This window comes from Mirounga angustirostris, unplaced genomic scaffold, assembly GCF_029215605.1.
Source record: "Mirounga angustirostris isolate CCGP_5_RB_7025 unplaced genomic scaffold, mMirAng1.0.hap1 SCAF_14, whole genome shotgun sequence".
Classification (NCBI taxonomy): domain Eukaryota; kingdom Metazoa; phylum Chordata; class Mammalia; order Carnivora; family Phocidae; genus Mirounga; species Mirounga angustirostris.
The window spans coordinates 3,783,936-3,800,000 of record NW_026991722.1 but is presented as its reverse complement, the minus strand read 5'-3'; the positions used below and the strand labels follow the sequence as shown (position 1 = coordinate 3,800,000).

The 16,065-nt window shown below is 46.5% G+C and overlaps 1 protein-coding gene across 4 annotated transcripts in view; it reads left to right on the top strand.

Moving 5' to 3' along the window:
* Positions 1-16,065, top strand: part of TSHZ1 (teashirt zinc finger homeobox 1) — a 78,296-nt gene that overhangs the window by 11,956 nt on the left and 50,275 nt on the right. The gene's annotated exons all lie outside the window — the stretch shown is intronic.

The following is a 16,065-nucleotide window of genomic DNA, read 5'->3' as shown; positions in this document are numbered from 1 at the left end:
CAAGTACAGAGTGTGTCACAGCAATGGGGCATCCTATTATTAATGCAGTAAACTGTGTAATACTCTCTAAGAGCCTGCCCTGCTCCAGTTCTTAGCTACATGAAAATAACAGTAAAACATGTCTGTTTTTTCCTGCTAAGCTTTATTGTTACCTGGGAAGGTACTGGCATCGAGAAAAGCCAAATACAGACAAATAATGTGACCATAAACAATACCTTAGCATTACTGTGCTGTGCAGAAATCTCTCCAAACCACCCCCAAACTTGGACTGTATGTATATACATACATACATACATATATATATTTTAAAATTTTAAAATTTTTTAAATTTTAAAATTGAAGAAAACTGCTCTAACTCCAGAAAGTAATTGGAAATAAACACTCTAATAAATATTCTAAGTTGGCCAGGAAGTAATTGAAATTGTGGGTACTCGCTGAATTGTATAGGAAACACTAATACCATTAATGAAAACAAGACATTGGGGGTTTTCAAAGGAACAGGCACACAGAGGTCTGGGTTTGTGCGCCTGTGTTGAGGGAGATGGACCTACCTCGAGGAGTGTCATCTTCTGCACCAGGAAACTTTTCCTCACCTCATTCAGCAGGTATCGAACTTGTATTGCTTGTCAATTTCGAATCAGTAACTAGCATTTATTTTAGTAGAAGGGGGCAAGATGAATATCATCCCCAGTGGAGTTGGAAAACGCGTAGAGGTGGTTTTGAAGCATGTTTTTACCCACTTTTCATGAACTGGGAAAATGAGTGTCTCAAAAGCTCTGGGGGAAGACCCAACTTGGAACTGTGTGGCTCACAAAAGAGCCTTGTCTCCTTCTACCCCCACTCCTTTCCATGGTGCATCCAGGGAAGACCCTGGGCCGGGAGCGGGGGTGGTGCTGGCCGGGACCCTCCAGCTGTTTCAGGTTCACTCCTCTGACACCCACCGTGCCAGTCCCGAGGGGAGGCAGGAGGGGCTGGCTTTTGCCCCCTTCTCCACCCTCCCTTGCTTATTCTGAGTTACCTAACAGGAGATGCTGAGTGTTTGCTGTAGATAGGCTCTGTTTAAAGGAGTCCTCAGACTCTCGACTCACCCCCTAATTTTCATGGCAAGAAATCCACATCCAGTAGGTGCTGCGCACATGGTAACCAGATCCTGAGGTTCTCAGGCAGTTTTCTGAAAGTGGGAGCTTGTTGTGGTGTTTGGCTAAATTTCTGGGGGTAGCTGGCTGAAGGCATTAGGCTGCTGAGAGTCTGGCTTATTCCCAAGGGGTTTCTGCAAATGAATCACCCTGTGAGCTAAATTTGTTTATAGACGTATTTGGAATGGAGGAGATCGCATGGGACGTGTCCTCTCCCATTTGTTCTGTGGAGCACCTGCTCAAGGTACCACAAAGCACGGCTCCTCCATCTCCTCCGAGTGATTCAGGACCTGGTACCTCGTGATGGTTGCAAGGGTGATGACAAAGATAATAATACATTTATGCCTCTGTTTTTCCTCCTGGGAATTCAGGGCACTCAGTTATCTCAACCAGAGTTGAGTTGGTGCAAGGGATTTAGGGATATGTGGAGATTTTATATATATATAAAATTCGTCTGTTTCTATAGCAATTGCTTCTTCAAAATAATTTAGTAGTTTAATACAAAAGCAGTAGATGGGTTTTATGTGCTCGTATAGGGAAGATTTTTTTTTTTTTTCCAGTTTCACACATGTTCAGTTTTAATGGGTAATAATTACATCTTTGTGTTTTGATGTCGGAGGCCGGTTATGAGGCCTAATTCTGCAGGCAGTCTCCTCGTTGATTTGCTGGGAACTGCTGATTTCAGAGAGAGAGAAGGTTGCAGGCTGGGAGCCCTTCTGTTTTCAAGACAAGTTAATACTTAAGTGGGTCCTCAGTTTCCTGTCTGCAGACGCGGGTGCTTCCCTGGCCTTTCTTCTCCAGGACCTGGACTTCCAGCACACATATGGGTTTGTGGTTGGGTCTTTTTTTTTTTTTTTTTTTTTTTTTAAGGCGGATTCCTAAAAAAAAAAAAAGAAAAAAGAAAACAACCCCTCACCACTGACCTCCCTCCCCTCCCCCCCTCGCTGCGCAACCAGCCCTGTTTGCAGGCATCCTCTTCCCAGCCCCTGGCTCCAGTGTGTGGCTTGCGGGCCTGATTGGGGAGCACTGCCCTGTATGTGCTGGGAAGGCAGTAAAAATGAGCACTAATCAATCTTTCAGAGAGAAGCAATGGGCATGTGGAGGCCGCTATCCTGTGACTAAACACACCCCTTTTATGGAGTGTTGCCACTAATAAAGGCAGCTTATTATGGAGGCAGAGACCAAAGCTTGGATGAGGTCAACCCTGACTGACAGTCATCAGTCATTCTTAATGATACTTTTTCCCGTGCTTTCTAAGGGATTCTGAGCAGAGTGCAAATCATTCGGGGTCATTCATAGTTCATGTACCCACAGATGGCAAAGGTTTTGAAAGACTTCAGTTTAAACTTGTTAAAAAAAAAAAAAAAAGATCCTCACTTTTTTTTTTTTTTTTAAAGAAAGGGAAATACCCCAAAACAAAACATAGATTTTTCTTATTGGAACGTTTTCATGTTCTTTCAACCTAATAGATGTTTTACACACTACAGTGCTTGTGCATTATTAAAAGAGACATAAATTTATGTTTTATGACGTCTGTCTTCTTTAATTATTACCTTTGATGTCTATTGGTGACTAAAGAGAGCTTAACAGGATTTCTGTCTCTTCTTAAATTTCGTGTCGTGAAACCCAGCGAGTCCCTGACACATGTGTGTTCCTCACCTTCAGGATTATTTTATAAATCCCTTTCTGATGAGCGGAAGTGTCAAATCAAGGACAGGTCATAAAGTAAAAGTATAAACCTTTTAAAGAGGGACCTTGGTAATATATAAACATTCTGCACACTATCTGAATTTTTTATGGACTAAAGAAAAATTATATTTCAGCTGGAGGAAGGGAGAAGTTTAAACATCAGCCTGTGTTTTAATGTATGATTCTTCCCCAGCCCCCCAAGCTCTTATTTATAGCCATGGAAGAAACCATTGGCTTTAGGGGCTATTTTAAACATTTGACTCGATCTGGAGCCTGCCTGTTAATTGTACATGTTTAAATTCAGAAGGTTGACTTTGAATAGATTGTTGAGTACAGTGTCCTCTATGGGGGAAACCCTGGGGGGTGGGGCAGAGGTCCGGGGCTTTGTTCTTTCCCAGATTTTGTCCCTTCCTTCCTCAAACCCTAGTTGCCTTGTCTGCAAAGGAAGGATTTAGATTATTGGAGGATCCCGAAAGGATTACTGCCCTGCCACCCCGCCATATGCCTTAAAACCATCTCGTCGACCCCTGAGTTGGAGGAAGTAGTTATCATGAAGCAACAGCTGTCCTCTTTTGTTGGGGGAAAAAAAAAAAAAAGCTGGTTGTGCTCAGAAAATTAGCGTTTGGTAAAACTTGAGTGCATTTTTACATATAAAATTGGACGTTAGCTGAAATCAACAACTTCTGGGCTCTTCTGCCATTTTCATGTCAAGGCATATGGAAATATGTCACTGCATGTAAGACCCAGGAATTGCACCAGGTGGAAGTATTGGGTGCAGATCTGTCTGATGGTGGTTTGCTGGGCTTCGGAAATGCTTCCTGGGTTCACTTCCTCTTAAATCACAGAAGAGTGGACTGGAAATGTGGTTGTAGCTTTTTAAAGAGAAATGGCTTCCTTGCCTTTGTTACGGGAATATGGGGTATTTTGAATTGAATTCAGCAAACATTTCTTGAATATCCACTGTCCGCAAGCATGGCATGGCCCTAGGTGAGTAAAACCATGGAGCTCACAGGGATGCTGGAGCTGTGGCGGCTTCCCACACTTACTTGTCGGCATGTCAAGGTGACTTCCCTGACTGAGGGGGTCTGTTCTCTGCATATGTGCATGCCCCGAGACCTCAGTGTGCCCTTTAAACATCAGAAATGCCGTCGCAATCTCAACACGTCTTCTGGACACAAGGAATTAGGATCCCACGGTCCTGGAAATGCAGGGCTGACGATGAGCAGCTGTCCATCTTGCAGACAGATCATGCTCCTGGTGGGGCAGGGTTTTCCCTGGGCGAGGGATGCCTTGAGGGGCGTACCCTTGTGTGCACAGGCAGAGGGGTTAACTGAAGCCTCTATCCTGGTGGAGGTGTTATGTAGAATAGGGATACCTCTAAGCTGAAAGAGGTTTTTTTGGTTTGCATTTATGTTTAGAACTCAGCCACACCAGAGCCACTGGATTGAGAGGAAGGTTTGCACTTCACTCTGCGTGAATGTCAAATGTCAATTCATTTGGTAAAATGTGAGACTTAAATGATAATCTGTGGTAAACAATTAGTTTGGGAATAAGTACTAGCTCTGGGAAAATCCCCAGGGATTAGATTTAAAAGATGTAACTCAGTAGTATGGTGGGAGATGGCTCCAGCCTAGCAACATACTTTCAAGGCAGAGTAATATATACAAGCGTAAACCCGTTGTTTGTAGCATATAAATGCCTTGGATGTTCAGAGGGAGTTAAGTCCTGATAGGAAAGAAAGTATTTGGATGTAGCTGTTATATTTAATTTTCCTTGTACAGTCAGTAGATACCCTGTCTCCAAGGAATGGGTCTTTCCCTCTTCCCTACTCACTCCCCTCTGTTTTTCTAGAACCTTCCACCCCTTCCCATTGGTGAGCCCACTGAGTCTTTGATTCCTTCCTGATTGCCCTCTGGAAGACATCTATCAGACACTGTCTTATCTGTTTGTAAGGCAGCTCAGGCCCCAGATTTAAGTCATGGGTTCTGGCTACAAGTTAGAGTGTGATTAATAATTGACTAATGTAGCTTTTATTTATCACAGGCTAGCACATTTCGCCATTACTGAGTTAATTTATGTTAAGTGTAAGCTGTCGTTCAATCTGTTTTTCAACTTTTTTTTTTTTTTTTAATCCTAAGTCTATCTTTCACTTTTTGAGAAACAAAATCCTTATACAGGGCACAGGCTCACTCGGTGCCAAAAAGTTGATTTCCTTTTCAGTGGAGCCATACATCACCAGCCCTCCCAGCTGCACTGTCAGGCTGTGACAGAATGACATGTGTCATTTATCAAAGGGGCCAGGCTGGGCCTTGGGAAACGCTGCCCGACAAAGCCTGAGAGAGTTCATTTTGCAGTCCCCTCCTACCCTCTGTAAGCCCCTTGCCAGGAAAGCCTGTGATGTTTCTGTCTTCACAGCATTACTGTAAGTCCTTCAACCTTCACGGAGTTAACCCTCCCCACCTCGGCAGGCAGCAACTGCTGCCCCTTCCTGCTAGGGGGCTTGGAGACCCCAGCGAGCATCTGTTCCCGCCCTGGACTCCCCCCCAAGTCGCAGAGTCCCTGCACCCCACAGAGTGCGTCTGCCTTGCTCTCCCCACTTCCTGCAGCAGGCTCTAATCGTCTCCCTCCCTGAGACAAGGTCAGAGACAGAAAGAACTGGGATAGAGTTTCCCTTCTGTCCTCCCCAGCAAAAGTTTGGGCTTCTGTTTATTTTAGGGCCTGCCTAATAAATGTTTTACTCCGGCTGCTTTTGAAAGCACATACTAAAACCCCATAGATGTTTCTTCTCTGTTACTTAGAACCCGTAACCCCCTCCCTGCCCTAGAAAGACGGTGATGAGGTTCGGGTCTTGTACTTGCTCCAAAGGCAAAGTTTTTTCAGGAGGCAAAGGAAAGGCCGCCCTCCCCCCCGCCCCCCAGATTGTTTACTTTTTAGATGAGTCCCAAAACCACCAGAAAAGAACCAAAAAGGGAAAAAAGAAAAAAAGATGCACCAGAGGGGAGTACAGTGTTAAAAAATATATATATAAAAAAAAAGCATTTGGTTAAAATGTTTCTTCCCCCCGGAAGGGAAGACTTTTGCATTTTAATCATGTGTGAGAACGTGAGAAAAGTTATTGTTTCTCCCATCCCTACCCCTTTGTACTTTGTATAGTCCCTGGGACTGAAGTTATTTACAGCTTCAGATATCATTTAAAGAGATAGCTAAGCAGACTGTTGCCTCAGCCAGGAACTTTCCAGAAAGAAGTCCTATAAATTAGCCATTGCTCAGGAGTGGCTGTTTCCTAGGCAGAACTGGCCCTTCATTTGTCTACATAAGGCTAATTTATTTTTGCAGCCAGATGTGAGCTGACAGCCATCACTCAGAGCTTCCTTCCCCCACTGTCACGAGGTCGGGAAAACAGTCACGTTTCCCATTTTACAGAATCCCCATCAACATTATTGAAGATGGATGTATCTTTAAAGCAAAGATTGATTGTGGATATCGGAGTTATGGTGCCATTTATCATGGTGAATATTATTTAGACTTGGGTCGTACAAGGCTGTAACTTGAGACCCAGCCAGGGGAGGGACAATCTGGAAACGCGAATCCATGAACTTTAATGGATGGATGCTTTTTTCAAAGCTCAACTCACTATAGTGTGATTTACTTTTCTAACAGAAGGGAAACAAGCATTCCGGTTTTAAAGGGACAGCGTGCCCGATGATCCTGTTCAGAGGGCCCCCGGCCCCCATGCTGAGGACAGTCAGGGTGCAGGCAGAACTGTCCCGGAGTGAGTGTGGTGGCGCAGCCCGTGGCCATGCAAATGTGCATTAAAGACCTTCTAGATCTTCCTTATCCGTTAGCACCCTGATGATATTAGAGATCAAGATGCACCCTGGACCTTACATTTTTGGGGACACAGTAAAGACTCTGTGTCTTTCAAGCCAGCTCAACTCTCCTAAGAGCTACAGAGAGCGGCCTTTTATATGGGAGAGGGAACGAAGCTGAAACTCTTTCTTGTCGGGAGCATGAAGCTTTGGGAGAACGTGTGGTTATCTCTAAAGGCCTAGAGGTAGAAGCCTATGCACGAGAAGTCGTTCTGTCGACCTAATTAATACCAGTCTTTCTCATTCTGCTTCAATATGGCATAGTTATTGACATTCGCTCAGTTGGGAGTTCTAAGGAGCTTACCGCACAGGATCTGTGCATCAAACGGTGAACCTTCCAGCGACTGGTTCTCGTATCTCTATTCTTAGAAAACTGTAGAGCTGGACATGCTAGTGAATTTGTTCTTCCTTCTCAGGCGGGGATCCCAGAAGTTCACACACAATTGCATATGCTCGGGAGCCAGGGGAAACTCCCTGCGTCTCTGCCTGATTCTGAGTTGTTCGTGTGCTGATACCTGGTCCGGCTGTACCAGCTACCTGGGTCCCGGCTCTTTGGCCCTTTGCTCACTTTGTTCGTGGCTAATATTCCGTCCTTTCATTTCAGGGTTTGGGGCGCATACAGTGGCTGTGGTTGGAGCTGGGTAGCTACCAGCTACCTGCCATCCCAGCGCTGGCCCGACATACAGGGCCCTAACGCTGGGCGTTCCCAGTGAAGCCGGGTCACGCTGACCTGCACAGGGCCGCCACCACGGCCCCAGGTCGCCATATGCCACGGCAGCTACGGTGCGCTTCTGACTTGGAACGCATGCCCTCCCGCCCCCTTTGGGCTTTTAAATATGGACAGTTCCTCGCGGTTGTGCAGCCTACTGAACCAAAAGTAATTCTTTCTTTGCGGCTTTGGAAACTTCAGTGTCTGGGGGGTGCACAGTCTGCCGGGGTGACGGTAACGGCGGACAGGACACACGCCACGTGACAGGGTCCGACGGACCGCGCGCCTCCGCGCGTGATGCTGCTCCCGGCTGTGTCCGTGTCCCAGGGGATGCTAAGCTCCACGCGGGCAGGACTGCGTGGCCCTCCTGCCCCCGGAGCCTAGCCCTGCGCTCCGTTCGTGCCTGTCCGGTGGCTGAGTGTGCCCAGGAAGCTGGCTCCCACCAGGACAGCTGAGTGGGGTATCGGAGAGGAAACGGGTCCCTCTTCTATTGAAAACCACGAACCCACGTCCGGTCATGGGAGAGTCCTCTTGGAAGCACCGTCCTTATAACATTGATACTACATTAGAAGAAGAAAATCGAAGTCCAGTGTAACAAAAAGCAAGGGACAAAGGAAGGGTGCAAAGGATCGCTGGTCCCCGCTCGTGAACATTAGGTGAGGGGGTGGTGAAGTGAGACCTGGAAAAATCAGGGGGTCCCTTTCCTCGCCGCACGTCTCCGGGTAGACTCGCTCAGGACTCTGCTGACGTGGCAGGTTTCAAAGGACGTGTGCCAAGATCTCCTATCAGTCTTATCATGGTGGACAGGTCTGTGTTTATTGGCAAGTTAAAAGCACATTCTTAGCCTTTTAGGAACACATGAGATGTCTGCAAACAGGAAGTAGTCCGTCACATTCGTATGAATCATGGCGTCTGTAATGGTGGCTGAGGTCAAGTCATTCCCCTAAATAGATTGTAGGCGTTACGAATGCGTGGGGGCCTCTGCCACGTTGGGAGCCCGGGAGCCCGGGAGCCCGGGGCTGGCGGGCGGCACGTTCACACGCACACCTTCCCGGGGGCCCCGGGCGCCCAGGAAGACAGCAGGCGGCAACAAAAGTGGCAGAACTTCTGCAGCCACGACCGTGCATCCGTAAGGAGGCCAAATTTATCACGGCACATTATGGAGTGCAGCAAATGTCATGAAAACCATTGTTTTTTAATTTTTTTCTTGGAGCGTTTGAATGAGGTGATTTATGGTAGTTATCCATCTTAAGGGTCATCCGTCAGTTTTTAGTTGCTAGGCAATCGAACCAGCAGCTGTTTGCTTTGAATCAAGCTGAAGAGTTGTCAGTCACCACACGCAGGTATGACCTTAGTGGCTGAAACATCATGTGTGCGAAACTAAAGAGACGTCGTCTTTCTTCCCTGCGTCCCCTGACTGCCCTGTCATTTGTTGGTTGTGGCTCGAGCCCTTCCTGGCTCCTAGGAGAGGGAAAAAAAAAAAGAACAAAGGAGTGGATGGAAAATTCCTTGACTGGAAACTCAAAAAGACCCTTTAAACACTGTGTTTCACCCCTTCTACGTTTGTGCAACACTCACTTCAAGTGAGCGCCACCAGGGGATGGGAGGTGGACCCCATGATTGTAAGGTTTCTATCAGCCGGTTACACACACACACACACGCGCGCGAGTTCGTTGGTGGGGGAGGACCAAACCCCAGCGATTCTCCCTGTGTGGCCCTGTTGGAGGCCAATCTGATAGCATTTTCAGGCTGCCTGGGTGCCATGAGGTGAGGCGCAGTTTCTGTCCTGTTGCTGGGGCCTTGGCGGGCTCTGGGTGAGCGCTGCCTGGGAGGGTCACTCCGCTGTGTCCCCTGGCTCCCTCCACGGTGCCCTCAGGCTGCTCAGACTGGAGTGGGCGCCAAGCCTCTGCCCATCACTGGACACCTTTGCCCATCACTCAGCTGTCTGCACCTGCCTGGCCTGTGTGTCATCTGGGGCCATTTGCCTGGCGCTTCTCCAACACAGGACTTCTCCCAGATCCTCGCTTTTCCCTCAGTCACCGTGCAGCCTCTTGAGTCTCTCTGAAGAATGCTTCGGCTGACACTGAGAGAACCTTTCTCGGTATCAGTAGCTTGCTATCCTGTGTCAACCATGTTACCTGCCCGTACACTGTAATTTTAGATACAAGACTTTTAAAGCTTAGCCCTAGTAAGGAAAATAAATGCATAATAAAACCTATTTGTAGGGCGCCTGGGTGGCTCAGTTGGTTAAGCGACTGCCTTCGGCTCAAGTCATGATCCTGGAGTCCCGGGATCGAGTCCCGCATCGGGCTCCCTGCTCGGCGGGGAGTCTGCTTCTCCCTCTGACCCTCCTCCCTCTCATGCTCTCTGTCTCTCATTCTCTCTCTCTCAAATAAATAAATAAAATCTTAAAAAAAAAACAAAACTATTTGTAGTAACAGAAGCTAGATTTCCATTATTTGTGAACCTTTCACGTGGGAGTTTTTCCTTTGTTTCTCAGTTGGCTTTATAATGTAACTACAGAAGTAAGTTTTATCAATAAAGCCAAATGTGGGGGAATCCATGTGTCATAGAATAGTATCTTCTTTATTCAGATATACCTGGTGGTTTCTGTTTACTTGATTTTGCTGGCAGATATTTAGACCATGTGGCGTAATATGTTTAGCATGTATTTTGGAAAGTCTAGAATAAGTTTTTTAATTTGAGAATTAGGTTTGCCTTACTCAATTTGTCATCAATTATTCTGTTTTCATCTATTCATTTGGCAGGTGTTTCCGAGGGTCCGAAACATTCCTTCCGATAGATAGTTCTGCACACTGGAAAAGTATCGAAACGTAGGTTTCTCATGTATCGGGTCTATACTGGACTCCAGGGAATCTGTGAGGGGTGCCCTCCATTCACGCCGCACAGCGGATGGGGAGGGACAAGGGAGCCCCCACTACCCCTTACGTGAAGTCCTTGAGGCCAGATATGTTCTGGAATTCAGAATATCTCAGATTTTTTTAAAAAAGATTTTTATTTATTTATTTGACAGAGAGAGACACAGAGAGAGAGGGAACACAAGCAGGGGGAGTGGGAGAGGGAGAAGCAGGCTTCCCGCGGAGCAGAGAGCCCGATGCAGGGCTCGATCCCAGGACCCTGGGATCATGACCTGAGCCGAAGGCAGACGCTTAACGACTGAGCCACCCAGGCACCCCGAGAATATCTCAGATTTTTGAAAGGAAATTCAGTGTATGTATTGTATATTTTGTAGCATCCTCAGCTTAAAGAAACATGAATTTTTCTATAGCGAAATTTGTGTGATTATTCACACGACATTGGGTGAGTAAGCCATAAATACGCTCACATCCATTCAGGTCAGGTTCTGGTGGACTCAGATCAGGTTAGATTTGCCATCACCAAGTCAGGAATCATTGTTGAGTTCTCAGACCTATTTGGATCTCGGAAGGAGTCACGGGTCCATGTTAGTGTGCAAACCCACTTCCCCGGCTGCCCATCTCTGTCACTGCACCTGTGCTTGGCCTGGGGCTCGGTGGCAGGTCACGAGCCTTAGCAGTTGGGAAATTTAGAGCTGGCCCCATATCTTACTGTGTTGTAGGAATTCTCTTCGGAGTTTTTCCTCCCACACCCACACAGAAAAGTGATCTTCATTACACCTGCAGCCTCCCCAGCCCTACCTGGTTATCTATTTAAAACTTTGAACTATAGAAACGTATTTTACTCCCAGGATGTTCTCGTGTATCTTGTCAAGTACAGTCTCTTCTCACTTTGTGGGGGGAATCTGGAATCAGTACTGGAGCACAGCTCACTTAGGAAGAAAAAAGTGGAAACTTCCCTTAACAACGCTCCCGTGTTAACATCGATCTCCATGGTGCATATATAAATATAGTGTGAAAAGGAGTGCGTGGCCCATCATTCTAGCTCTGTAGGAAATACAGCGTGGTGCCTGCCACGTTAGGTCTGTTGGTTCTGGATAGCCAGCGTTGGTGTGCGAGAATCACGCACGTGTTGGCATCGCTTCTTGTTTTATGGGGTTGGGGGGCGCGATGGAGCCTGCCTGGTGGGTTGACCGCAGAGTACTGCGGTAACCCCTTAAACAAACTTCCTTTCCACGGGGTCATACTGGGCCCGCTTCCGTTTTTCACTTAGAAAGCCTGTTTCATACTTTGACTTGGTGAAGAGGCTACATTTGCTATTCTGCGGACACCCGCCTGCCTGCCCTGCTCCCCACGTAGGACGCAGTTCACTGGCTGGTAAGACGTTCTTTACGCTGTCGGTTGGGAGGATTGATTAATTGATCTTTAAAATACTTTAAAAAACCCTTTTTTTGGAAGCACTGAGTGTAGGGTTATTTGTGCCCGTATGTACATCCATTTTTTGTTGTTGGGGTGGTGGTGGTTTTCAGAGCTCTTTGAAATGCAAGGCAACACCTGGGGCTTTGTTCTCTTTCATATTCCATGGAATATCGTTGAGAAGCTGCTAATTTTAGAAGGGCCTCTATCTACAGAGACAGAAGCTGAAACATATTTTCTGTACGTTTGGGGGATCTTCTGTGTGCCAGGTAGCCATACCACCCGTGAAAACATGGGGGCCGGCTGCAGGGCTGGCCCAGGACAACCAGAGCGGACTGGGGGGCCCTTATTGGATATTTGAAATCACAGTTGCTGGTTCCCTGCACCCCTTCTTTCCTCCGGCTGTCCTGGCCCCTCTTCTCAGCCACTTCTTTTTCCCATCCTGGACCCTCTCTGTCCATTTATGTCTCTCCCCACCGCCTCCACCAATGCTCACTGGCACTTTGGCTATTCCTCAAGTGTGCGCAAAGTTTAAGAAGTTATTTTGCAGTATCTTGAGCTCTTCAGAGGACAATTGCTCCGAAATCTAATAATTCATAATAAATATAGTTCCGGACGATGGAGTAGTGGCGATGTGTTGGGAGTAATAGCCGCTTTGCCAGGGCTTTGGGGTGATTATTTGAAAGGTTTTTTCCCATTAAATTTTGTATTTTTTGTCTATGAGATGGCCTTCATTATGGTCCTTTTATGCTAGTTCGTTGGTTACCAACTTAAATTAAGAAAATGCTGTGTGATTCTTGATATTTCCATTAACTTTTCTGTTAAATATGACATTTATACACACACATTTCTATAAACTTAGTTCAAGGGTATCAGGAAGAAAGCTTTTTTTCCTCCTCATGTTTGCTGTTCATGAAACACTCGAGGGACAAATCGTTTCCATGATATTTTAGTGGTTTTTAAAATAAATTTTAGATATTGTGTTTTATTTCGTTTTCTCAGTAGGCCCAGCACATCGGAAGATTTTGTCTATTGAAAAATTGCTTTTACTGAGGACTAATTATTAGTTTCTTTAACTTTGCTGTAATAAAGGCATGCACCCCAGCCCCCCGCTTCCAGTCCCTGTGGGTAGTTAGGGCACCATACCTGCGTGTGGATGCATTTGACACACGGTCGCTCACATGAGCCCAAGTGAGCCTCAGTGGGGCCTTCCTGAGCATACATCAAGCTGCCTTAAATCCTTCTTGGAATAAGGTGGGGGAGTAAATAAGAAATAAATATTGATGTTAAACGTATAATTCTCTTGGCTTCTTGACATGTGGACTTGGGTCACTAACTCTCATTATTACCTTTCTGGAACTTTCTGGGGGGACCCTGGTTGTGCATTGACGCTCTTGGGTAAAGAACACTGGAGTGGCTTTAATCTCAACCTCAAAACCAACGGGCTCTGTACCCTCAGGCCACATCTTTTCCTTCAATGTTAGGTTTCTCAGCTGAAAATCAGGACTATCATAACTGGCACAGATTCCTGTCTCCTAGAGTTCACTTGTTCATTTCTCCAATTGTTTATTCATTGGTTTATTTATCCAATAAATACTTATTTTGAGTACCTGCTTGTTTCCAGACAGGTCTAGGAGAAAGAAAAGTGACTAAGAAGGTCCTTGAGGTAATGGATCTCACGGTATAGTGAGACTATTTTGAAAACTAAAGTGGATATCAATATTAACTTTATATAAAATATTTTATTATGCATCCCATGCATGTAAAAATTTCATTGAGTAATGAAATAAATGTTATCAGGATTGAATATGGGAAACAAAAAATCCATTTTCTGATTTATCTCAGCTGTCTTTTCTTCTCTGCCTCTGCACAGTTCAACCATGATCTGCCATGTGCCTCTGCCGTGGGCAGTAGAATAGCCTCTCGGCTTCCTTCTGGGTCTGCTCTGAGGGCTTGGCCTCTTTGCATCCGCTGTTCCATTTCCAGGTGGGAAGACCACTGTCCCTGCTGTGGTGTAGACTCTGGTCATATTCTTTTCTGATTTCACTTTTTGACCTTGCATCTGCATCTTTCTGTAGAAATTCTGTGCACTACATAGTGTGCATGTGTTAAGTCCTAGAAGTGCTGGTCACCACCCAGTCGTCCTGATGGCCATCACCCAGTGGTTTTGATGGTCACCACCCAGTGGTCCTGATGGCCACCACCCGGTGGTCCTGATGGCCACCACCCGGTGGTCCTGCTGGCCACCACCCAGGGCCCTGCTGGTCACCAGCCAGGGCCCTGTGGTCACCACCCAGTGGTCCTGATGGCCACCACCCAGGGCCCTGCTGGTATTCCAGGGGTGTTGGTGTGTTTCACTCCTTTCGCATCTGACGGGTGTTGGCACTCACATGTTCTTCCCTGTGACCTTTCCTGGAGTCACTAAGGTAGGTAGGCAGTCTGGGTTCTTTGGGCAGACCCAATTCTAGCAAATTCTCGTCTCTCTAAAACATGCCACTCTACAGTTGTACCCTCCTCCTGCTTCTTACTGGGGAGGGAATACAGCTGGACAGGAACGTGGAAAGCCTGCCGTTAGGTCGCGCGTCCTTTATGACAGAAGGCCCAAAGTTGTATTTGAGCCTGGAAACGTTAGATCATAAAAAAACATATTTAAGGGACAAATTTAGTTATTTGGTTATAAAACATTAAGTCCGGCATTCTTCTAAGTGTGCCTTTGCAAATGGCAAAATCTGATGATAATAAAATTAATAATAGTGGTGAACATTGTCTCTATAATTTAAGCTTCATGGGGACAGAGGTTTTGTTTATGTTGCACACACAGTACCTGGAACAGTGCCTGGGAAGTAGTAGGTGCTCAATAAATATGTGTAGAGAGACTGAATTTACTCTATTCCTGCACATGTGTATAATGTACTTTAATTTTTCTAGCGATCTAACTCTTATCTCTGTTATGCAGAGTGAAGCTCCCTGAAGTTAAGGTTCTATGGATAGGTCACATAGATTGTCATGAGGTTGTATAGAATAAGGGGGTACGGTCTTTTAAGTTGAGCCCAGGTAGGTCTGATTCTTTGACCTCCGAAGCCATCCACATGTTGGTGTTAGTGTTTGCCATGCACCTTGCAGAGTCCGTGTGTGGTTGTTGGGGTGTGGGAATGGCACTCCAGATGCCTGGTCATCCCTGCCCTTCTGTCCCCAGCTGCTGCGGTGCCGCATTGTCCTCAGGTACAAAGCAAGGGAGGCAGCCCAGAGGATCCCTGACATCTGTCCTCCTTGGAAAGCCATGTGTCTGGGTAGCTCCTGCACCTCACTTGTGAATTTTCCTGTTGCTGTCATGCTCCCCGCATGAAGTAGGAGCAAAAATCTTACCTCTCACATGTGTACACATTACATGTATACCTGTGTTTATTTGGGCACACACTTCTTTGTTTTTGTTTCTCCCCTGGCTGCAACGTTATTTTGTAGGAGAGACTGGATGACTTCATTACATCAAGCTCCGAAGGTTAGGGATGTTTTTAGAAATATTCCTCATTTCTAAATGATTCATCCTGTGTCTCACTTATTAATTTATCTGAAGTCTTCTTGAGCAGTTTTTTACTTTGTTGTTTACTCTTCCATGCTCCCTGCTGGTTGGTTTGTACTTGGCAGTCTTGTGTGAGAGAGGGGGCAGCAGATATTTGCCGTGAGGAAGCGGGCGGTAACTCCGTTGTGCTGTGACCCGCTTCTCCAGGGCATCCCACGGCTGCCCACCACAGCCATTGTGTGCCGCCAGACTCGGCTGGCCGAGACCAGACGCCCAGTAGGTCGCTCCCATTGCTGTGTGGGTGGGGGACCTGGGAGCTCTAAGATTTCCAAGAATTGGCAAAGTGGATCATTAAATCACAGTGTTCTAGGGGGAAAGCCTACATGGAGAGTATTTGGTTTGTTTACTGGGCAGGGTGGTGTGTTCCTGGGTGAGCCTGAGGGAAAAGTATTTCTCGAAGGCAGGGGCCGGGCTCTGAACCTCCACGGGCCTCAGTAGAGGCTGAGTGAATGACTCCGCTAGCCTGTCGGAGAGGCCAGGTGGACTGGGTCCAGTGCCAGGAGGAGGAGCCAGGGTTTTTTGAGGGGAGGCCTCTTAGGAAAAGAAGTCCAGAACTATAAACACAAAGTTAGGTGTGAGGGTGGCTAGTATGAGAGAGGAAATCCCAAGAAACAACAAGTCTTAAAAACCTGAACAGCATGGCAAAATCCAGAAGAATAGCATATTATTATTAATTAGCTCCTGACATAGCTGTTTTTCTAAATGTTCTGCTCGGACAGATAATCCAGTCTTTCCTCCAGAATGGGTCATGGGAGGGGGTCTTTTATTTCTGATGGGTGGGGTCTGCGAA